The sequence below is a fragment of the Cavia porcellus genome, unplaced genomic scaffold (assembly GCF_034190915.1).
Source record: "Cavia porcellus strain 051 isolate PalLab524CR breed Dunkin Hartley unplaced genomic scaffold, mCavPor4.1 scaffold_22, whole genome shotgun sequence".
Classification (NCBI taxonomy): Eukaryota; Metazoa; Chordata; class Mammalia; order Rodentia; family Caviidae; genus Cavia; species Cavia porcellus.
Genome location: NW_026947505.1, coordinates 35,215,377 through 35,239,964, shown reverse-complemented (window position 1 = coordinate 35,239,964; position 24,588 = coordinate 35,215,377). Strand labels below are relative to the sequence as shown.

Genomic DNA, 24,588 nt, shown 5'->3' with positions numbered 1-24,588 from the left:
ACGAAGTGCGGAGCAGAGGCTGAGTGTGGCAATGGAGAAAAGCAACCTGCTTATCTAAAGCTAAGTCTCAGGACTCATGCACACACCTATGAACCTGTGGGAAACAGGAGTCAGCAGGTGAAGACAGAAGAGGAGCACATTCATTTTCTGGGCTCACAAACTGGCCAAGGGAAAGACTAGTAGCACCTTAAATCATCTTCACGGGGCTACCTGTGGACTATGACAAGCAAACTTGTGTTGAAATGTAACATATTTTCCAATATAATAGAGCTTTTATTCTATTTCCTCTGCGACCTTACTTACCTTGCAAATATTCTCTTCCTGTCACCTGCACGAGACTTGCAAAGTTTGTTACTCAGGTATAGTTTCCTTGTTCAAACTTATCCTCTATGAAGGCCAAGATGGCATTAAAACAACTTTTATCTCCAGGGTCACAGGGAGATCTATTTCCCTTAAAGAATCGCTCGTGTCACAAATGTTATTTTTGGGGCTGGGGATTTAGCTCAGTGGCATAAACGCCTTCCTTGGAAGCAGGTAGTCGTGAGTTCGATCCCCGGTACGGATAAAAAGGAAAAAAGACAAAAAAAAAAAAAAAAAAAAGAAGTAACAAATGTTATTTTTGTTTGCAAATAGTCTTTTTAAAAATATGTCAATGTGTATGAAAAAGGAGTTAGGAAATTTCTTCTGTAGCAGGAACTCACTCCTTGGAGAGTCAGTTTCTTCCTTCCCCTCTCCCGTGGTAATTCTTGGATTGGCTAATTTCAGCATAGCATCTAGCAGCATGTTCAGAGCTCATGAACGCTTTAAAATCTCACATTGGAGAATCTTAAAAACAGAAATATTTACAATTTAATTGAGTTGATAATATTTGTGTATAGCCGGGCTGAGTCATTTTTGTCAGCATGTGGCTTAAAAAAGATCACCTCTTTCTAATTTGTCCATCTTCCCTCAATTAATTTTTGAGTTCCCAGAATTCTTTTATTAAAGAAAGATATTCAGTGTTACTGTTTCCTGGTGTTACAACTTGTCCACTTATTCATTCCAAAGTGTTCATTCTATAAAAAAGATGGCAGGTGGCGGATTGGAGACAAAGAAAACTAGAAAGCCCGATTGGTGGCTCAGCACTGCCAACGCCAGGCTCTGCTGCTGGAGACCAGAGCTGCATGATCGCAAGCAGCCCTTGTACCTAACACTCATTCTCTCCTGTATTCTCATGAGTTTGGGAGATGCGATACCCACTCTAACAGAGGTGTAAATCATCCAGATTCAAACTCTTCTAAATCCAAAGGCAAAATTTAGCCCTTAATCCTGTTCTCTGGAACCCCAGGTATTCTCATTCAAATGGAGGTTCCTACTCTGAAGGGGGATGAGGGAGGCAGCCCTTTGCTTGGGGGACATTTCTGGTCTACTCTTCCCCCAGGACACTGAGGGTGCTTTCAAGACGAGAGACAAAATTCAAACTTTTCCTTTGCTTAGTGGAAGACAATCAAAGTTCAGAGCTCCTGTGTTTACGTAACTCTGTAGTACTTCTGACACTTACCTATATAGTGGTTTGTGTTGTGTGTGTGCCGAGAATTGAACTCATGACCTCACGCTTGCCAGGAGGGCACTTAGGCCACTGAGCTAAATCCCTGGCCCCTATAGTTGTTATTTTTCCACATAATATTTTTATTACTGTAGTATACTCTTGGAGATCACCAGTCTATGTCTTACACATGTTACACAGTTCCAAAGCAGCTAGCATGCAACACTTCACATATAGAACTCAATAACTACTTGAGACGTAACTGATAAAGGCTTAATGAAAACAGATCCAGTAGCCTAGAAAGCATTTCTTGATTTTGCTTGGTTTTGACTTGCTGTTCAATTTAAACAAGGAAGCGTGTATTTTCAGACTTGAGTAAAGTGGGTGCTCTTACTTATCTGAAGTCAGTTAATCTTTAACATCAGCTATTCTGAATCCATTACATTTTTAAGTGTATCTTCTGGAATAAAAGTAAGTCTCTTCATAATAAGACTACATTTTTGAATAGCCCCTGGAAAAATAAGAGTATTTTCTTTTTTATAATTGTAGTAACAATATTTTTTATAGTACATGTTTGCAGTACATAACGATCATATTCATCATGGAGACTGTACGTGTACATAACACATTTTAATTCCCGTTTTTGTTCCCTTCACTACACCTCCTTCTAACCTTTCTTCCTCTCCCAATTTGCAGACGCTCAATTTCCAACTTTTTCTTCAATTCTTTTTTCTTTAATCCCCTTTCCCGTCCCCTATCACTTGTTCTCCTTTTCATTTAAACAACTTTCTTCAACTTCCTGTTATCAATTCTCCATTTTACTTCTTATTAATACTTTGGGTATAATGTCTACAATCATGTGTCTGACTTATTTCACTTACGATTATGGTCCTCAGGTGCATTCATTTACCTAAAAATGTCTTGTTTATCCTTCTTTACAGCAGAATAGTACTCCATTGTATATAAATAACACACTGTATACAAATATCATGTATCCATTCATGTGTTGAGGGCACAGGGACTGTTCCCAAGACTTAGCTATTATAAATTGTGCTGCTAGAAACATGGGTATGCATATATCACTGTGGTATGATGACTTTCAGTTTTGGGGAAAGATACTTAAAAAGAGAATACTTAGGTCAAATGGAACCTCTATTTTTAATTTTTTGAAGAAACTCCAAACTACTTTCCATAGTGGTTGTACCAATTTACACTACCACCAGCAATGGAGAAGGGTTCCTTTTCCCTGAAAATTTGCCAGAATTTGTTGGTGGTTGATTTCTTGATAATAGACATTTTTTTTTGGCATGAAGTAGAATCTCAATGTAATTTCCATTTCTTGAATGGCCAGTGATGTTGAGCACTTTTGCATGTATATATCGGCTCTTTGTACTTCTTCATCTGAGAAGTGCCTATTCATTTCAGATGTGCATTTTGAATTGAGACTTTAAAGTTAGGAGGGTCTAATTTTTTGAGTTTTTAATATATTCTAGATATTAGTTCTCCATTTGAGGAGTACCTGGCATGATATTTTTTGGAGAAATAGAAGTACTTCTTTAAGATTATTGTTTTCTAAAAAGAAGAAGCCTTAAACATAGCAGCTAGAAAATGTGCAATGATTATAAAAACATTATGCTGCTTCTCTGAAATCATAATAGTGATGCATGAGTTTTTACCACTGTACCCCATCAGCCAACATATTGTCTTACTTGTTTTCTGGGAGTCATTATTTCCATTTCACAGATGAGGAATGGACTTTGAACAAGGCAAGTAAACTGATCAAAGCTACACAGGAGCAAGGGATAAAATAATCTGGCTGTGGCTAGAGTTTTCTCATCCACAGGGCTTCTCTACCCTGCAGGAACAACAGGTCCCTGTAGCTTGTTACCAGGGAGTCTCCTGCCTGTCTCAGGCTTCATCAGCAGAGCAAGGCCGCCCTGCAAGGAGAGCAGGGGCCTTTGCTTGCTGTCTGCTTTGCCAGATGAAATGCATTGTCCTCCAGGACAAACAGCACAAGCACCAAGGAGCCCCTGGATAAAGCTTCCCAACTCCATGCCTGTCCGGGAGTCTGGGCTGGGGAAGCAGTGGCTTGTTATGCAGGTGTGGGGGAGGAGAGAATGAGAGGGGAGCAGGGCAGAGGTGAGTACTTGGAGTTAGATGTCTTTCCATTATGAAATAAAAAGGTAAGACTTGGAATTCCTTTCTAGGAGAAGGCCAGGCACACAGCACAGGAAACACATCGAGTTGTTGAATCTTCTACCAAACTATGCTAATGGATCTGAGAGGCCTTCATGCCATGGCAACATGAGAAACTGTCCTCATCTTCTGCTGTCACCTGCTAGAGACCTGACTTGCAGGAGGTCAAATGTAGTTTGTCTCCAAGCAGCTCCTAGGAACATCGCTTGTATAGCATTGATTTTTATTTTATGATTACCTGACAGTTCCATCTGTTCCTGATGGCAGATTTTTGTACATTTCATCTTTTTAGGGACATTGGCAGTGCTGGGCATTTCCCTTGCCAGCAGTTTTTGTGTGTTTTGTGCCCCTCTCCCTCTAGTTCCTGGGCAGATTTTCTTTTCTGCTGATAACACAGACAAGGCATGCAATATTGATCTGACTGCAGTGTAGCGCCCTCCTGAAATACTGAAAACCAATTACCTCATTCTGCATTGTACAATAAATTTTAGGACAGCCTTAGAAAAGGAGTCGGCTGAGTGTTTTATAAGAAAAGAAACTATAAAAAGAAGGTTCTTCAGATGCTTCTCTTGCTATAATCCAGTCAGGTCATTTTTTACTGGTGTTCATTACCAGGCAGAGGGTGATAAGTGTGGGAACCATGGAAACATATTATGGCCAAATTGATGTTGCTTCGAAACCACCAGTGACTCATGCTGTGGAACACTACCTGTGATCCATTAAGATGTGTCTTGGACTTTTGTCAGGAGGGCCTTTTACATGCGCATTCTAGACACAAGTTCAGCCACAAGCTCCCTGGGAGAACTATTTGAAGCAAAAGACATGTGAATCACTAGATTTTTCCCAAAATTAACTGAATGATATCACAAATCGCACATCACCCTTGATCAATTTTCCTCAAATACATCCCTGAAATTATAAAGCATATGTAAAGATTTGTAAGTATTTAAGACACTTACTGAGTACATTTGTTTCATCTCTCTCTTTCTCTCTCCTTTAAACCTCATTAGTTGCCTTCAGGCTTTCAAACTTCAAAATGAAAATATGCATTGTCAGAGAGATATCCATGAGTTGTGCAACCATAGAAGCCCAATGCTTGTTCCCACCACAGCAGAGGAATAAATAAACCAACAACTGGATTTTGCCCAAAGTGACTGAAAGACAGTGTTTGAGTACAGCAAGTGAGTGGTGGAGATTGATCTGGCAGAGCGCGGACTCTCAAGATGCTGCCACAGAGAGAGGAACAAAACATCTTCTGTCGGCCTCCCTGTTTCCCTAGTAAAGTCCAGCTTGGTACCAGGAGGGATTTCTCCACACCGGGGAAAGGAAAGCAGGAGGTTCCAAGTAGCTCTCATTACCGTTCTGGACACCTGTGGCCTTTGTTGCTAAAGAATCCTGCAGTCCCCACAGGTCCTGAGCTCATTTCAGGATGCTGCCTGGAGTTCTCACAGCCATAAAGTCCAGAGATGGAGCCCAAGCACCTTGTGCCCACCCACCACTCTAACCTCTGCCATTATGAAGAGGAACCACGGAGTGTGTGTTGCTCTATAGCAAGCAGCACCTCACCATCACCGAGGCTCTGACACCTCTGCACTAAGATCATATACATGCGAGTGCACTGTTCCTCAGCTGCCTCTTGCCAGGGAACAAGCATCCTAGAAGATGCCCCATCTCTGACCACCCATTCTCATAGCTGCCATCTGCCATTTATCCCCAGCTACTGGGAGCCAAGGCTCAGTGGGAAAGACCTAACACCACAGAGCCCAGGATGACTTAGAGCCTTGCTCTGAGAGACCAGGTTCCTGCACAAAGAAGGTGGCACACAGGTTGGTGGAGCATCTACATGCCTTTAGTTCCTGAATCAGCGAAGTGCTCCATCCTTAGAACACTGGAGCTTTGGCACAGGAAAACAGATACTCTATTGGCATTCAACACCTTGGAGAACAGAGGCTCCAGCCCAAAGGAGATGCCATACCTGAGCTGATGAAGCAGTTGTAATCCTCAGAACCTGAGCTAACTAAGTACCTTAGCTTAAGGGCATTACAGCTTGGGCCTAGGGAAGTAGCCTGGGCTTTGGTGCTGGAACCATATGATGCTTGGTTCTTCAGGGAACATAACATTGGTTGTCTATAACACTGTATCCTAGAGCTTTTCTTCCCTGGATCTAGGCTAGTCCTGCAGAGTCTTAGCTGCTGAGATGCCTTATTTCTCTAGGGACTGAGGACAATACTGCACTTTTCCCCATGTGTCAGAGCTCAAGCCACATTTGCCCCACATGATTCCTGGGTCTGTGATGCCATTGCTTTCAGAATCTGAACCATAAGTGCATTGCATCCCTCCAGAACCCAGTCTCATCACTATATAGAATCTTCTTCTTGGCAGCCCAAGTTGTCACTGTGCCCTTTTGGAACCTGAGCCTCTGAGCCAATTCTCCTCTCTAAGCTGTGCTAGTGCAGCACTCTGATTCCTAGAACCAGAGTCACTGGGAAGTGACTCCGAGTCATAGTCCTTGCCTTGGGTCTGATGTGAACCTCAAGCAGTCACAGAAGTGCTGTGTTTCAGGGCATATGTGCTCAGAGTGACAGTGAAGTCAGGGTCTTTGATGCAGCATCTCACTGAACTATTGCAGACCCTGTGACTTCAGTGCAAATTCACTCTCCTGGGCTTGGGTGGAGGCAGCTTGTCCACCAAGCCAAGGACAAAGACCCAGGAATGATGTGGAGACCTAGCTAAAAAGAAAATCAAGAAAACGTTCATTTACAGTAGTATCAAAAACTAAAATTTCTAAGAATAAGCTCAACCCGGGAGGTAAAAAATTTGTTTGCTGCAAACTATTTGTATGTATTCCACATCATTTTGTAAATTTTAGCAATGTGTAATAAAATTTATTTTTAAAAAGTTTTAAATAAATAATTTTAAAATGAATGTAGGTTTTCAATGCAATTATGTCCACGAATGTTAGATTTTAATATTTTATACCCGATAGCGCAAGTTTTTAAAATACAGTAGGAATTTTCAAATTTATCAAAATTTATAAAAAAATCAAGTATATATTAGCTCTATATCAGACAATGTCATTTGGTGGGACAGCAAAGCTAGAATTTTGGAGTCTTGGATAGTAAACAGGTCCCATTGAATAGTTTGATTCTGTTTTATCAGGCCATTTTTCAAAATGTACACATCTATCATCACAGTCCATCAATAATCAGAAGACCAATTTTTCTGATGTTAGTATTGATAAGTTGCCACAGTTTGTATCACTCTCTTAAATTATGCTTATATACAGATTTTCAAAATGGAATAAACCATAACTATTTCTCTCTTTGAATTTTAATTACACTTAGTTTTTAAAAATGACTCAAAAATAATATTTGATGCAGATAACTTAAAAATTAGAAAATGTAAAAAAAGCAAAAGTTACCTATGAGCTAGCCCTATTATATAATCATCATTTACATTTTGATGACTGCCTTTCTACTATATTTTTATTTGTTTATGTGTTGCTTTATAGAAGTAGCATCATTCTCTCAAAACTTGCATTTTACTGCTTGACTGTTATATGAATATTTTTCTTATCAACAGATAAGCATTTTCTGTGACATTTCCAGTGAATAAAGAGATCCACTGTAAAAATAAACTTTTATGATCTCTCACTTATATAATTTTAAATTTCTTTAAGTTGCCCCTTTGTTAGATTATGCTGAAAGTAACATAATTTTACATTAAACTTTGATCCTGCCTTGTTTACTTAAAACTGCTAAATTATAATATGAACCTTTAAAATAAAAGAAACCTATCCTGAAATGTCCCTTTACAAGTTCATTTCACTTCAATAACTCCTCAGTGATGTGTGAACATGTTCAATGTCCCCCACATTAGCCAACTCTGGGAATTATGAATCTTTATCTCTAACCATTTGCTACATAATGAAACTCTCACTTTGTTTTAACTTGCATTTATTTGTTATTGGTGACCTTTAACATTTTTCTAAGATTGATGATTTTAAAGATCCATCCTTATGGATCTTTTTTTTTTTGGTATCTTTTATGTTTTTTAAATATATAGTTGTGGGGGCTGGGGATTTAGCTCAGCGTCTTAAGCGCCTGCCTTGTAAGCAGGCAGTCATGAGTTCGATCCCTGGTACCGATAAAAAGGAAAAAGACAAATATATATATATATATATATATATATATATATATATATATATAGTTGTGTATCTTTTCTTAGAAATCTGTAGAATGTTTTCATTCTTTCTCTACTTTGCTGGACATATTTTTCTCAGTTTGTCACACGTGCTGAGTGTCTGTTAATCTTGTACCTTTGAGATTCAGAAATTTTCATTTCAACTAATCAAATATAATTTGTTTGCCTTTATGATTTCTATCTTTATTGTATTCTTCCCCAAACTTCCTGGATCCAATATATATGTTCATATTTTCTGGTAGTTCTTTTATAATTTCATTTGAATTTAATATTAAAGTCTATTTAAATTCATTTGGCAAACAGTAAAAGTATTTTCTAGTGTATTTCACATCAGAGTGCATGCAAAAATGTTTATTACATGAAGGAAATAAATGGGGCTGCTCACAGCACCATCGTCTCTAGCAACTAAAAAGGTCACATCCCAGCTGACTGTAAGTCAACCCCTCCCCATTGTGGTGTAGCAATTCTGATACAGAATAAATAAAAACATGATGACCATGATCTTTTAAAGCAAAACTAGTATCTATTATGTTATTACGACAGAACAATGCCGTACCCCCATCTGAAACTTATTTGAAATGCTGTTTTATTCATATTCTATAAATTTCAGTATATGTGAGTCTTTTTTAGTGTTTCTAGTCTGATTCCTTGATTTGAGTTTCTTTCCTGTCACATCTCATACTGTTTCACATAGGATGGCTTTTTCACATGTTCAGATATTTAGCAAGTTCCACGTATACTTTTCTATCCATGATGGCAGTTCTTACCCATTTATAGTTTCAGATGGGTTTTCGCAATTTCTATGAAGAAAGGGATTACATTAAATGTAGAGATAATTCTGGTGAGTATTGATATCTACACAATATATTGTTTTCCCATTTTCAAAACATTTATTTAAATAATCCATGTGACTCACAGTATGGATTAGTAGTATAAGATTTTTTTGTCTTGTTATGTTTAGTGGTACCTCTTCCATCATATTTTCTATGTGATTAACAAAATCCATAAATATTTCATTTTCAGTCAGCCACTAAAGCACAACATTTTATCCATATTACTTGCCATATTCTCTTTGTACACTTAGTAGGGAGGAAAATATTGTCCTCTCATAGTACTGATAATATGCAGTATAAACTTACAGAGTAACTCTTTAAAAATTGTAGTTTCTTATTTCTTAAAAAGCGTATTTGCATAAAGGGAATTTTGTTGAGAGTCAGGGTCACAGAATATTCTCTTTATTTTCCCAGTTAGACAGTTCCCATTAGACCTAAAGATATTTCTAAGACATATTCTTAAAAAAAATTTTCCCCAAAACAACAGCTCAAATATTCAGAGCAGTTATGTTAGAGTTTACAAGCATCTAAATTTTCAATAAACATCTCTATTAGATTTTTCATTTGCACATTCAATAGTAATTTTTTCCAATGATGTTTGTGGTAAGAATGAGATATATTATTAGAGACAAATGTGTGATTCTGGTAATCAAACCTGTTGCTACTGTACTCTCAAAAGTACACAGTCAAATCTATTAGTGAAACATTTCAAAGTATTAAACCAAATCCTTAAATCAGGAAACAGACTCTAAGGTATTTGTTTTCTCAAACTTATCCTCACAAAGAGAGGTAGAGAGTTGAAAATGTTTCAAAATGATACCACCACCTTACACAAGACTGGGTATTTTGTCTGTAGATAATATGTTTTGGAGAGGAGGAAAGAAATTAGCAGATCTCTCTGCCTCTCCTAGGAACTATTTAGACAGATTTATAAACCACTTGTACTCAGCTAATGATTCATTTTTCTGTCAATAAAATGGATAACACAGATCAGCACAGTTCCTCTGCCCAGGTTTGATCAACTCTGTTGAATTACATGATACAACCGAGCACTGCCATATGCCAGTAGTCACTCTTCCCTGGAGTTTCTATGACCCAGAGATTAGAGCAGTGTGGCCTGGGCAAAAGCAGGAAGTACGTACCGGAAGTTCTCTCCGAGGATATTTCACCGTGTGCAGACTGCACTGGTGGGTTAAAAGAAAAAGCGAATTGCCTTTTCTGGTCCACATCGTCTCTTGGCAGGGAGATTCCTTTCAGTAAATCTTTAGTTCCTCCTAAAAAATTGGGATGGCTTATCTCTTCCATTCCTAAAAATAGAAAAGAATCTTTAAAATGAATTATGGAAGTTAAGTTTAATGGTGAATTAAAATCACCTAAAGAATTTGTAAGAGGTGCTCATTGCAAAGAAAAATTTCTAACAATTTTTTATAATCTTTTTTAAAGGAAAAACAGTGCAATACTCACCTTTGACATTTTCCCTTATAGTTGCCAATTTAGTTATTTATTTGTTCATATACTCAGAGAGACTGTACTCAGGAGTTTTTTTTTTTTTGGGGGGGGGGTCTTTTTCATTTTTATCAGTACCAGGGATCAAACTCACAACTGCCTGCTTGCAAGGCAGGCACTTATGCCGCTGAGCTAAATCCCCAGCCCCTGTACTCAGGAATATTTTGACATTTAAAGACAGATAATGAAGGGACAGATGTAAAACTTGCTGAAAGAATCTTGAATGAAAACTCTTGGATGATAATCTACTTCACAAACACACGCACCCTTTTTAGACAAGAAAAATAAAGAGATTCAGAAAAAACTGTCAACTATGAACAACTGTCACTAAGGTATAAATCATGAGTACATTTAAAGTGTTATTAATTTTTAAAATTTAATTCATTTAATAAGCAATTAAAAGTTAGGTTAAAATAACTTTATTAAACTGATACTTTGTTGGATAAAAATACCTTTAAATATATAACCAGATGCTCATTCTCATGCAAAATAATAAAATTAAAAAGTTGGGATACTATTTTGTATGGAGTATGAACAACATTGGCAATAATAAGTGCACACAGTCACTTGGTCAGAGATTGGGAAGATTTTCATTTTTCTCCATCAATGATAGGACAACAGGTTTGTAGATGTTCTAGGGAAAGCAACTTGAGCATATTCATAAAAATCAGATATACCCTACTGTGGGAACCAGCAAATTCACCTTTAGAAAGTGTATCTATCAATATACTCACTCTAGGGCAAAATTTATGGATAAAGATTATTAATCGAAACATTATTGGTATGTACCAGGGTTTAAAGTTATAATGAGATGCGTGGAAGTATATATCATTTAAGAAGGATAAAGCAGGCAAATGCATAAAAGTTCATATGGTTCAAATTTAGTTATAATCCAAAAGTCAGAATAACATGCAAATTATAATTCAATTTATACAAATAACATGTATCAGTGCACAGAGTAACTCTAAAAGGTTATATAGGAAATTAACAAATTAAAGAGTGGTACAACATAGGATAAAAACAGGAAACTAACATACCACACTCAGATGTTATCTAGACTCAAAAGAGAGGGTAATAAATAATTCAAGAGGATAAAAGGAAATAAAGAACTAGAAAAAAAGGACAAAGCAAAAGTAATTTTCCTTATATAGTGAATTCAACAAGATGAACAAAATGCTTACTATACAAAAGGCACTAAGGCTTTATGAGCAATTATTCTCTCTATTTTTATAGGATTTTGAGTTCAAAAGCATTTGTTCGAAGTTGGTGCCAGGAGATCTATATTTCAAAATTTGAGCCCATGCTGACTCATTGTCCAACGATGGGAAAGCCATTTTATTTTTTTATACTTTTTCTTACTCTTTGCAATTATTGCAAGGCTTCTAATCAAATGTAGTGCTGAACTGTAGGTATTCATATTTTTGTAAAAGTGATTTATCATTATAAAAAGTTTCCTTAGATGGGATCTTTAGAAAAAGAGCAGAATGTTTTAATATTCCTTCTTTCCTTTCGCCTCCCCTGTTCCTTTTCTCTTCTGAACGTTTTATTTCCATTTCCAATATTTATTACACATTTTAGTCCTTATTTACATTTTAGGTTTCTCATACCAGAGATACTGTGCGATATTTGAATATGTGTGTCCGATTTATTTCACTTAACAGTGTGACCTAATTCTTTTAATTTAAAGTATTCATTTCTTAAGCCATTTCTTTCTCTTCTGCTTTCTCCAAATTAATATACTTTAGTTAATTCTCATTTGGCTTTCTGTTGACAGCTCCAGCACGTTCTCAACTGTCAATGCAATGAGTTACTTAATCTTTGACCGTTGCTGATCTCACCCAGGTACTGCTATGTGCCCAACAGGCACTTGATGGGTCACCACAGTGTACTTCTTAAGCTTCTGTTACATTTGCCTTTTGGATTTCCACCGAGCCAAGCTCTCACTCACACTGTGCTTATGCTGAGGCTGGGCACTGTCAGCTCTGTTCAGATTCTTTTTCTCACTGCAAGCATACTGTAGACTGTGCTTCTATAATAAAATTTTGTCTAAAATAGACTGTGTGCTAAAGGTCAAATGAGTACACTTTTGGCTTCCTCTGAGATTCTAATTCATGTTCCATTTCATGAATCAGTTTCATATTTATTTACAGAGGATATCACCTTAGTAGAAAAGAGTTCCAAAAGTCTACCTATCTGACTCCATTGCCTTGGGGGCTTTACTGGGAATAGATTGGATTCTGGAAGCTTAAAATTCTCATTTCTCCAAAGTTAGGTAACCAAACTTATGTGTCACCTTGTCAGCATGTCCTTTAATATTCCTCTTTGTACAAGCTGTCCTCCTTTCTCGTTAATATATAGGATTCCATTCTTGAGTCAACCATTGGTACATTTCTATTACCCTAGTATCAACGAGGGCAGCTCTTTAGGATATTGGCTTATATGCAATAAGATAACTGAAACTCTAGTGAGTTCCCCAAGATTACAAAGAGGAATAGCTAACGGCCTTGATTCCTATTATATAGCTTCAATAGCTTATAATGTAATAGTGGAGATCAGAGATAAACTTTGAATAGATGCTAGAAAGCAGTAAATGATTTTGTTAAATAAATAGCACATGAAGAAAATATCATAGAGAAAATCACATAGCAATCACTTCTCATGCGATAAAAAAGGAAGACTTCTTGGACAGTTTCTATTGAATTTTAAGGGATGGTAGGAATTAGATCACTGAATGAAGATGAGAGAGACACGACCAATGAAGACATAGCCAAAAAATAAAAAGCATTAAAGTACAAAATGGGTTTGAGGTGCAGTATTACACACGTTGGCTGGGATGGAGGCATGTTAGCTATGCAGATCACAGAGTTTTCCCTACTCAGAGAGCTCCTCTTTCTAAAAATGCCCAGCTCACAGCCTTCTGCTAAGCAGAGAAGCCCTAGCCCAGAATCTGTGGGGGGTGGGGGGGGTCATGAAGCTGGAGGAGAGATCCAAAAACAACCAAACCAATTATGACAGCAGTGTACTGACACGATGGCCTGTGCCCCGAAAAGGTCAGAATACCTAGCTCAATCATATATACATGGAAATTGGCCGTGTGATAGCAGAGATGACCAGAGACAACATCATAGAACGACCCTACAAAGCATGACCCTTTATCTATGCTCGTTAGGACTTGCAACTTGTTTGAATGCACAAAAGGGCAAGGATTCCAGAGGCTTACATGTGAGGTGAGTAAGAGATAAGAGACAAATCCATGGCCATCTTTTACTTTCAAAGTTCCATAGAAGTACAATTCACACTGCATGCCACATCACCACACCCTACACCCCACCCCTATATGATTTATATAATAAGCTAGCAGTCATTTTTGTAATGTCACAAGGTTTTCTTTTTGACAAGTACTCTGCTATTTTGGTAACAATAAAAACAAGAACTAACATTTTTGTCTATTCAAATTCCTGAGAAGCAAGAGAGAAAATGATGAGAGGGACATTGTGTGGACAGTGGGAGCCCCATAGATGGCTGGCAGTTCCTGCAAGGGACAGTGGCCCTGTTTAGCTTTTCTGTGTAGACATGCAACACTATTGTCATGCTACACATGCGGGTTGAGAAAAAATATTGTAGGAGACCTATTTTTTTTCTTGCGAGGAAAGGATAAAAGCCTGCAATCGATTACATCAAAGAAGCTTTTTAAAAATTGCATGCCATTTGAAATCCTCTAAAATAAAATAACAAGTGCAAAGCAACAGCAATACCGAAAGCATATGCCTCAGCAAGCTACCAATCACCTGTGCAATTGATTTGCTTCTATCCAGCCACCAGCAGATATGAGGAGCTGTGGGGCTTAGAAATAGGGAGAAGATTCTTTCATGGCGAGACTGAGAAGAAAGGAAGAGCTAGAGAGAGAACCAAGGATCAGCTGTTTTGCAAGGAGAGTAGGAAAGCTAAATGCACCTGTCGGACCGATTCAGGATGACAGAGGATCGACTTTCTTTCCAGGTGCCCAGTGGGAATCTTTCTTACCCTCAGATCAGTTCAGTCTTTTCTTGCTGCTCACCTTAGGTCTAGCAGAGCCTGCAAGTTGGAGCCTACCAGTTGGAACTTTTGAGAAAAAATGCTTTGTTTTTGAACTTACATCACTTTTAAAGCAAAATGTTTACTTCCCTGAATCTGTTTTGTTTTAAAATTCTTCCTCATTTGATTTCAATTATCCACAATCTATTCAAAACACTTGAAAAGACTTCATCTTCCCAAACATCACTTTTTCATGGTAGTTCCTTTCTTAAAATCATACAGTTGTTCATGACTGCTTCCTAAATTCAATTAAAGTTCAAGATCATGGTTTCATTGTTTTCCAGCCTCTGAATTTCCCCTGACTTCCATGTATCCATGATAATTTTAAAATATTGATTTATAAGCATTCTGTTGCAATCAAAGAATTTTATCATCTCTCTTGTACACATGCTTCATTTTCATTTTCACATGCTTCATTTTCCATTTGACCATATTTGTCCAACCATATCTTTAAAAATCTTTATCATGATGGTTTTCACCAAAGATGCACCTACATACAATGTTTTTTTCAAGTGGTAAATCATTTTGCTATTTTCTCCTCAATTGCTGAGTACTCCAGTCATAAACATAGAGAATGATGAAGATGATAATGATAAACTAGATGAGTAAAGTAACAAAAGCTAAACTTTGGGCAGAAATTCACAATGTGTGCAGTAAACCACTCCAACACACACACACACACACACACACACACACACACACACACACACACACAGAGCTTGTACCATTTTTATTGGTTATTTAGAACAAATTATGTCTTAAAGTCTCTTCTTTCCTTCATGTTTTTATAATTCAGATAGTTCTTTGTATACATGAAGTGAAAGTACAGTTGATGGATAAATTGAATTTCCATGATATGGTTCTAGAAAATAATTTTGCTTCTGTTTTTTTGCCTTAGAAATTGGGAAGATAAATAATTTATTATTACTTCTCTTCCACCAGGAGAGCTCATAGAATGGATGCTAGAATCATAAAAGAGCTCATTTTACAAAGTCACCAACGAAAAAGTGGAGTTTAAGAATATCATAATCCACAAGGCTCCCTAGTTGGACAAATTCCCCATGTTCTTTCTATTCCCATTTTAGTTATTAGGCACAAAAGAAAATGTGTTCTATAATCTTGGAATATTTATCCTAAAAAGGAACATAGACACCCACTCTTAAGCTAACCAGTAGCTTTGGGAAAAATATCTTTCAAATGTACATTGCTAACTGTGTACACAATTCAGGCCCCTGAGGCCACTTCTATATAAATGCTCATCACTTCCACAGGCATTAAAATCCGTTACCTCGGGAAGGGGGAGGGCCTAAGAAAAGAAAATCATGGCCTTGTGTTATTAAATCAGTATTCACGAATAAATGTTTGCTCTATTTTCATATTTGAAAATGATAATATTTGGAGTATTTTTTCTAATTTCTTGCTCTTAATTTTGCAAAATATTTAATATCCAAACATTATGAGATGGCTTTTTGGAGAACAGAACAATCTGGCAGAACTGCCAATTATTTCCACTCTTGGCATTTCTACAGCACTCTGCCCCTTTGCTGCTTTAGGCTTTTATAAAGACTACTTTTATTAAGGGCACTGTAACTAGACCCAGACTACCACCCAAGGTAAATAACTGCAGTGGGTGGTGATCATGATTGGAGAAAAGAGAACAAACTTAGTAGAGGGAAAAAGAAGAAAGACAAAAAGATAAAATGAAATAGCACAGACATATGATCGTAAGTATTTTATTTATACTTACTCAAACATAAGCATATTGTTTTGAAGTTTGAAAGACTAGTATGATAAACATTCACACGCTCTTCACTAATATTCATTAACATTTTGCCATTTGTTTTATCTTTCTCTTTCTTTCAGCTTTAAAGTAAGTTATAGATATTGCAACATTTCACCTATAGGTCCTTCAGTGTGCATCTTCCCAAAACAAGGATGTCTCATAAGATCTAAATATATCCCTAATTTCTCAACTGTAAAGATGTTTTTTTCTTATAAGTCAGGAACAATATGGGTAGGGGTTCTACTTTAACATTAATTTTTTCTTCAACAATAATTTGCCTATTTTAGAACTCATCGATGATCTGGAATCAATCATCACATAGGGAGTTACAGAAATATTCCTGCTAGTGCAGATGAGGAAACCTAGGCTGTAAATTGTTCCTTCCCTTTATAACTAACTAGTATGGGGCTAAGCCAGACAAAGAACCTAATCAGGGTCATAGACCTATAATTAGCTGCTGTTCAAGACCATGTTATCCCATTAGGATCAGGATAAGACTGATCCCAATTTCTATATCACAACCCAGAGAAGGTTCTATGCTTTTACTAAGATTCCTGTAACTTCCTCCATGATCATGTTCTGATGGGTGCTCTAGGCTGCACCTTCGTGGCTGTGATGAATCAGTTTCCAGTTCTGCCCTATTCCAAATGCTGAGCTCAGGCTCTCTCCTTGATTTCCAAGCATAAAAGAACTTCTGTTTGGGTAGCAGATTTCACTATGGGGACATAGATACATTCAAGAAAAAAAAAGGCTTACTTTGCCTCTTCATCAAAAATTCAGAGTTACATGTCAGACATTTCTATTGTTACAAGTCATTTGTCCTGCCCGCTTGTTCCCAGCCTCACTGTCCTGGCTACTCTATATTTTTCTAATGAACAAAAAGATTACCTTCCTCACTTATTTTTACAGAAATCAACTCAGCATTCTCCACCTTTACAATAAATTCAGCTGTCCCTCCCGATGAATATCCACACTCTGGGTAACACTTTAAAATTATACATGGTAAAGGTAAGAGTAACCCTTCAGCCTCCAGTTCCTTCCCAGCCACTCTGTGGACTGGATGGGGGATAGGGCAGGGAGAGAAGTGGAATTTTCATTACACAAACCAGAAAATAAAACGATGTGTCTAAGACTCAACAATACATTTCAAGGTTGGTTTATATGCCCTTGGATTCCAATGGGGGAGTATTATAATTGGGATCTGGAACGTTACGCAAAACTCTCACCGAGAGGTGGGTCTTTTGGAGGGTGGTGGGACCATGAGGCACTGTACTCCTTGGTGGATTCATCCACTGATGAGCTTAGCAGCTGTGTGCTCTGCTACATTAAATGTCAGTCACTGGGGGTGTGTCCTGAGAGCACCTAACTTCTCCATTTCCTTTGTTCCTTGGCTCCCCTGATTTGATCCACTTTTCTCCACGGAAGATCCTTCTACGATGTGGTGTCTGTACTTGAGTCTTATAACTATAGACTGAAACTTCTGAATCTGTGAGCCAAAATAAACCTTTCTACCTTTAATCTGTGGGCATCATGTATGGTGTCTCAGTAACTAAGAAAGTCACTTAAATGGCTTAAACAGCTAACTGGAATTACAAGGGGAGAGATTTTGATAGTCTCACTAGAGATCATGTGAATATTGGATTTCAGATTTACAGTAATTGGTGTCGTGCTGCTTGTGAAATTATTCTTTTCTACAGGAAAAAATATGACCTATGTACGTATAAAAAGAATGAAAGAAAGGGAAACTTGATATTGAGATACTTAAGAGTAAATAAAGATATTTGAGAAACAATATTAAACTAAATGAATTTTTTTCTGCCTTTGAAAGAATCAAGGCAGGGCCTTGAAAGAACAGAAAATATTAGTTGATCTCAAGTCATATCAAAATGTAATTGATAAGTGAAAAGAAAGCCTTTCAAAATTATAAAAGAACTTCAAATACAACTATTTTGTATTGCTTACGTTTCAAAATATTTTTAGAATGATTTATCAAGTTAGTTTTTTAGCAGACTATTTTATTATCACAAAGAGTATAATTCAGAGGATAAAGAAAAATTGGCATGTGTTAACATTTGTATGCATGTCTAAAGGATGTTTACAGATACTGAACATTAAATATTTATTCAAATGACACCCCAAATTTGAGCTGTTTTCAAAACAACCAGCTTTCCCAAAGCAGCCACTTATTCTAGCTCTTCATTTTTACACTGTCCAGTTTGGGAGCATCAATCAGCCAAGAATCGGTTCATTTCACACATATTTTACTGCTTTGAAGTTGAGAAAAACTATGTCAATTTCTACATTCTGTTTCAGAATGGAAGAAAATGTGAAAAATTTTCCAGTAAACCACTCTGTCAACTCGTTACAGGAGAGCAAATATGACTTAGAAAAAGGACAAGGGCCCCACTTCTGTTTGCACAATGCTGAGAGATGCATTTTGAGACAGTTCCATTATTTCTACCCTACAAGTCATGGCTATCTGCTGTCACTTCTACCTTCCTACTCCCTTGCTGGTTCTCAAATCTCTATTTTTTCTACTGGCAACTGCTGGCTAACTTTGGAAGAGTTCACTGCCCTTTGAACAAGCCAGTGCCAGAGCTAATACGAATTTCTCTTTGGCTGTGCTCTTTGTTGACACCATCTAAGAGAACCAGCTTCAGCAAGGAGTGGAAATAAAATAAATTAAAGGCATTTGGTCTTTTAAAGATGGTGTCTTCATCCAGGATCAAATGAAATTTGTCTTCTCAGAATGTTCTTCCTTTCCTTGTCATTGTTAGTGTCATTTATGGACAGACATTCTCCATTCTTATGGAGAAACATAGCTTTCTGAAAGCTCTCCAGCTTTTAGAAACAATGTGCGCTATATGAAAATGACAGAAAGAGGTGGTGATCTTTCCAGATTCAGGAGAAGGATCACTCTGAATGCTTGAAGGGAAGATGTTGGAAATTTCTAACAGGGAAATTTCCAAAAAGGAAGTAAGAATAGGCAGAGGTGTGTAAAGCTAAAGGCATATGGATGTGCTAACAAAATTCAAATGGTTTTGGGAACCATACACAAGACATTTTTTTTGTACTTACCAAAGAGTCATGTTCTTTAATACCATTCCAAAAATAGGAAACTGAACTATGAATGTTTTTCAGAAACATTAAGAGAAAAACACTAACTTGATAAAAGAATCACATTTTAAAATACATTTAATTATCTAATTTGATTGCTGTGAAGTAATAATAGTTCACAATTTTCTAATGCTTTATATGAATTTGATGTTTACTTAAGTGCTTCACTTAGATTCCTCTAACTGAAAGAAACAAAACAATTTGCTCAAATGTCCAAATACACATAATTAAAAGTGCCAATTTACACAACTCACTCAAGCCCTAACAGTTTGAGTTTGGATTAGCTAATTCCACGAGGAAGATGTGGCTTCATGGAGGATCAAGATTTATATAATTTTAATATCTGATCATGGCTCTAACATCTTTCAAAATCAACTCTGCTTAACTATATCAGTACCTCTTTTAGGGAACACAAATCATGAAGAGAGGGTAGTGGAGTTCTATTGGTCTAAGAAGAAGCTCAAAGGGTTTTGAGGTGAGAACCAAGAGGCCACAGTCTGGAGATACCAGAAGATACTTAGGGTGCCTAAAATCTTTTATGTATGTAGACATCTGAGTACAAACATCAAATGTTAGGAAGTCCCAAGTTTAAAAAAATCCTCATATTGAAAGAAATATATTTGATGGCAAAAGATTCATAAATGATGGAATAAGGAAAGGTTGTTTTATAAAGAGATTGCAAAGTTACCTGATTGCACAAATATTCACTTTGAGGAGATTCTTGAGGCAGAAAAAGAACAGGCAACTCTAAGGGAAGCAAAGTTGCCTTTGTCTCTCTGGATGAAGGACTTGGCAAGGGCATTCCTTGGAGCTTGTGTAGATAACAGAAACTCTGGCCTTAAAATTGCAGGATGAAAGTGGAAATGCATATGGGGTTCTTAACTGGGTCCAGGTCTTCAACTCATTTAAGTTTTCTAGGGTAGTAAATACCAGCAACAGTTCTCAGTCAAATGGGCAATATCTTATCTTTCTGTTGTTCACAATCAACAATTTGTCTTTGATATTTTGAATGAATCTCAGAAGACAAAATTCTTTCACAATGGGTATTCTTGCAGATAAATTAGCTAATACCTATTAAAGATAATAAAGGTTAAAATGTGCAATTGTCATGAATAGTGAACACATTAGTTATACATGGTTACTCTATATTGTATTATTAACTGACTATGAAACCTGTGATACTTTGCTAGGTGATTGTTTGAAAGGAAGCCCTTTTATAAAATGGTCTACTAGCTTTAAATAAAATTTTTAGATAATTTTCATATTTTACACAATGAACTGCTCATTTAGCTTTCTAACCCTCATTAGTGGTCTGAGTCATTGTGAGTACTCCACAAAAGGATTTTCAAACAAGATTTGATTCTTCTCCCCACTCTAGTTAGTGATGATCTCTTTTGTTTTTTGAAACAGTTTTCAGAAAGTTGAGAACAATATTTTTTAAAAAATGACTAAATCTGATACATAGAGACCCAATCACTGCCTAGACTCCCTAAATCCTCTGTGCCACCCACCAGTGTGACCCACCTGGGTGTGCTTCTCTCATCTGAGACTCACTACCACCAATCCTGCCACTTAGCTGTGTCCTATCCCAGGACAAATAGTTGGATCCATAATGAATCTTAATTTTGCTTACTCTGTGACCCATCAATCAGTCAATGCTAATGGGCTCTAGAGTACTGAGAGACTATCATCACATTTTTACCTGGGGTCTCCTACACATGATGCTTAGACTGTAATATTGGTGTACATAGCAGATTTTAGTTACCATATCTGTCTGCTTGGCCTCTTCATTTTGTTCTAAACACTCGGTTCTAACCACTTAGTGCATGACTTATGTTCCCCTCAAAACCCTCCTTTTATGTTTCTTCAGTTCTTAATTTTAAATCCCCTGTGACATGTTTCTTGGCGTTATCACTGAATGAGCTTCTTCACTAAGGGAAATTTTAAACTAATCTGTTCTTTGTGGCTGCTAGTTGGGAATTCTATAATTCTGAGAGACAGAGTAACAAAGGAGAAAGTAAGAAAGAGAGGTTCAAGTGGCCCATTTCTGAACAATAGCCTAAAATAACCCAGCTTTCCAAATGTGCATATAATTTTCACCGCATCTGTATGACCAGCACACAGCAGTGAGTTGTATTTATTCTTATCTCTAGTACAATAAGGCGTATTAAAATTAGATTCATCCTCTAATTAGTTACAATATGAGGCAGCAGAATCCTCACAGAGGAGATAGGATGTCTACAGAGGGCAAACTGAAGGCCTGCCATTGGACATTGCTGTGAACATTTGGAAATAGAGGGCTGAGTATGAGACAAGGAGGTGAACAAAACAAGGCCAGCAGTTACGTCTGTCATCCATGGAGTAGCAAAAATACTTTCCGAAACTCTTTAGCTGGAAAGGATAATCTGGGAGGGGGATTTCTTCATCCTTCCTGTTACAGGTGAATTCTCGAGCATAAATTCTTAATCAGGATTCTGAAATATTTTGGGGCTTGTGAACAGAGTTTACAAGGAAGTTCTGTATCATTTGGATGTAAAATTACATAGAGAAAGTGAGACATAGATAGATGGGGGAGGGGTGAGAAAGAATGTGCGCCTGTATCAGATGAAAATGTTTCGGAAAAAAGATTCTTAAACGTTATCAAAACCTCGAAGAGTAGTTCATAGCTTCTGTACACTTATAACATTGAAAACAGTTGTAAACTTAAAGTGATTCAGAGAGGTTTTGATATACTATATGGAGATTTTATACTTGGGTATTGTTTTCTAGAGATAGGATAAATGACAGCCAAGAAAATGAAAGCCACTATTATTATTATTAATGATTATTATTATTTATGCCTCTCTTTGTCATGCACAAACACAGTGAAGGTGTGCAGAGCTCCTGAGTGAGTGGGATTTGGGGGCACTGTAGGCAACAGGGTCAACAGTGTGCTGGGCTGCCAAGGAGTCATACAACCCTCCTGAGCCTCTTTTTCAACTTTAATATAAGAAGTCTTGTGGTCATTTAAATTGTTTTTCAGTACCCAACTTCTATGGTGAGCCTTTTCTTATATTATGACTTAAATGGTTGTTTTCAAATATATAGTCGATATAAAAATTTAAAAATAACAAAATCACAAGAAAAAACCCAAGCCTTTGCATTTTTCTAAAACCTTCTCTATTAATAAAAAACACTTTAGTACATTTACAGAACTTGGCTTAAAGCATTATTTACTTACGATTGGGTGAATGTCATTAAAAATGGAATTGAAGTAGGAAGGATTGCATATTTATTGATAACTAAACACGCATCGTGGTTGTTAACCATTCACAACAGTCAGGATTACCTACTATGGGGGCTTAGGAAATACAGATTTCTGCTGCCCCTTCTTACTCTTGAGTCCAGTTCAGCATTTGGTGGCGAGGTTGGGCTTGAGAATAAGCTTCCCAGGAGGCTGCCCCTGGCCCACACTCCACCCACACTGTGTGTAACCCAGTGAGTTGTCTGTGCCCAGAAAAACCACATTTGATTGTCCGAGGAAAGACTTAGATCTGTTTTGTTTTTTGCTTTTCATCTCTAAGACAAGACACAGAATTGGGATTTTTAAAAATCTTGATCTTACATCCATCCAGGTGCAAACTCATTAATTTCATGACTTATTCTTTCCTCTGGGTGGCAGCAGCTCAAATCTCTCCCACTTCCCCAAGCAACAAAAGGGCAATGTGCATATGTGAAAGACAGAAAAAGAGAGAGAGAGAGAGAGAGAGAGAGAGAGAGAGAGAGAGAGAGAGAGAGAGAAGTTAATAGCATAGAGCCTTAGTTCTTGACTACAGCAAAGCAGGTCAGTGTTCTGTGTCACAGTTTAGGAAGCATGAAATGAGCGTTCCCTCAGGAATAGTGAGCAACACAAATGCACATGCTTGGTGTCATGTATTTACCATCTGTTTACTACAACTCAGTCCAAAACAGTTGGGAATTTGGTCATCCTGGGCTTAAATCTAATCTTTTCTTAATACCTCTTAATGCTACTACTTTTGAAGCTCAAAGACCCAAGTATGCGCTGACAGTGGGGGACTGGAGACCCAGGTGGACAGCTTCTGATATATCCCTGAATATGACCTTCTGAGACAGCACTTACCTGTTGATAAAGCGGGGACTAATCAGATTTACCTAAGTCTGTTAGGGAAATTTGCAGTTTTTAGTCCTCCCAGTCCTCTCTCATTAATAATACGTTCATTCACCGTGGGCTGTCTGACCCACTTTCAAGGTTCCCTTACACAGCAGGACAGCTTGAGTCATGTACTTAAACATAAATTTGTCAACTTTATGATGCCATTTAAACTCTACTTCCCTTCATATCCTGAAATTAAGATGTTTTATGTTTTCAGGCATTGGGCTAAAAGTCTAAATAGAACACACTTAGTTTTCAAAATAAAAATATAGCTACATCACCATGTATCCAGTGTTTATTAGCCTATTATGTCTAAAGCATTATGGGAGACCCGCATGGTATAGAGGTCTTCAGAGTAACAGCAGCAGCTAGGAACTTAATAGAAATATAAGGCCATATACGGTGAGAGATTTTTCATACAAGAGTTTAGAGATAGGAAATGATGAGCTATAGGTCTGTCTATGAGTAACTATTTACCTCTAATTTAAGTTTCCTAAAGTTATTTTAATCTGATACATGACATAAGGATTATGCTCCATTTAAATGAGAAATGCTGCCCATATTACTGCATTCAGTGTACTATGTATTATTGTCTAAATCATTTTATTAAATTAATAAGCTTGAACCCTTTCTTGTGTTACAAAACAAATAAAATTCTGATGGGGTGGCATTTCTCTTCCCAAACTTTCTTGTTAAGCAAAAATGTTTCAAGACAATGGTCTTGTGCTTATGAGTCATCCTGGCTTCCTCTTTTCTGTTAAGATGACCCAATCTTTCTGGTTTATCAACTCGTCTAATTTGTTGTTATTATCACAAAGTGAATCTTGTTAGAATGCCCTACTATTTACAGCATATGGGCCATTCCTTGCTGGCAGATCACACAGGATCCTAGGCAAATCCTGACCCATTCCAACCCCCAAATAACATTTTTTCAGATGGGAAATATCTATGTGACTTGATGGGCTCACTTAATTCAGTAGGACTTGAAGGATGGATAGGACTCATTTGGCATGAGGCAGGAAAAAAAGAGTTTTCCTTTAGCTATGAACATGTTGGCAGTGCACTTTTGGGATTCTGAACTTGACATCTTGTAAGTAAGAAAATTCAATGTTTAGCTGCTGTTTTTGGATCTGAGCCACACTACTTGTTGAGTGACCTTTGGTTTCTCAGTTTCTCATCTTCAAATGAAGATAATGAT

General features: G+C 37.2%; 1 long non-coding RNA gene across 5 annotated transcripts in view; it reads right to left on the bottom strand.

Moving 5' to 3' along the window:
• Positions 1–24,588, bottom strand: part of LOC111755785 (uncharacterized) — a 276,523-nt gene that overhangs the window by 6,638 nt on the left and 245,297 nt on the right. For 2 of the 5 annotated variants that reach the window (XR_010041951.1, XR_010041952.1), the window contains exons 3-4: positions 19,926–20,308; positions 9,900–10,064 (exon numbers count right to left, since the gene is read on the bottom strand). This is a non-coding gene — a long non-coding RNA (uncharacterized LOC111755785). Of the gene's footprint in view, positions 1–9,143; positions 10,065–19,925; positions 20,309–24,588 lie in introns of those variants that run through there. The other 3 variants (XR_010041953.1, XR_010041955.1, XR_010041950.1) reach the window with 2 other exon arrangements.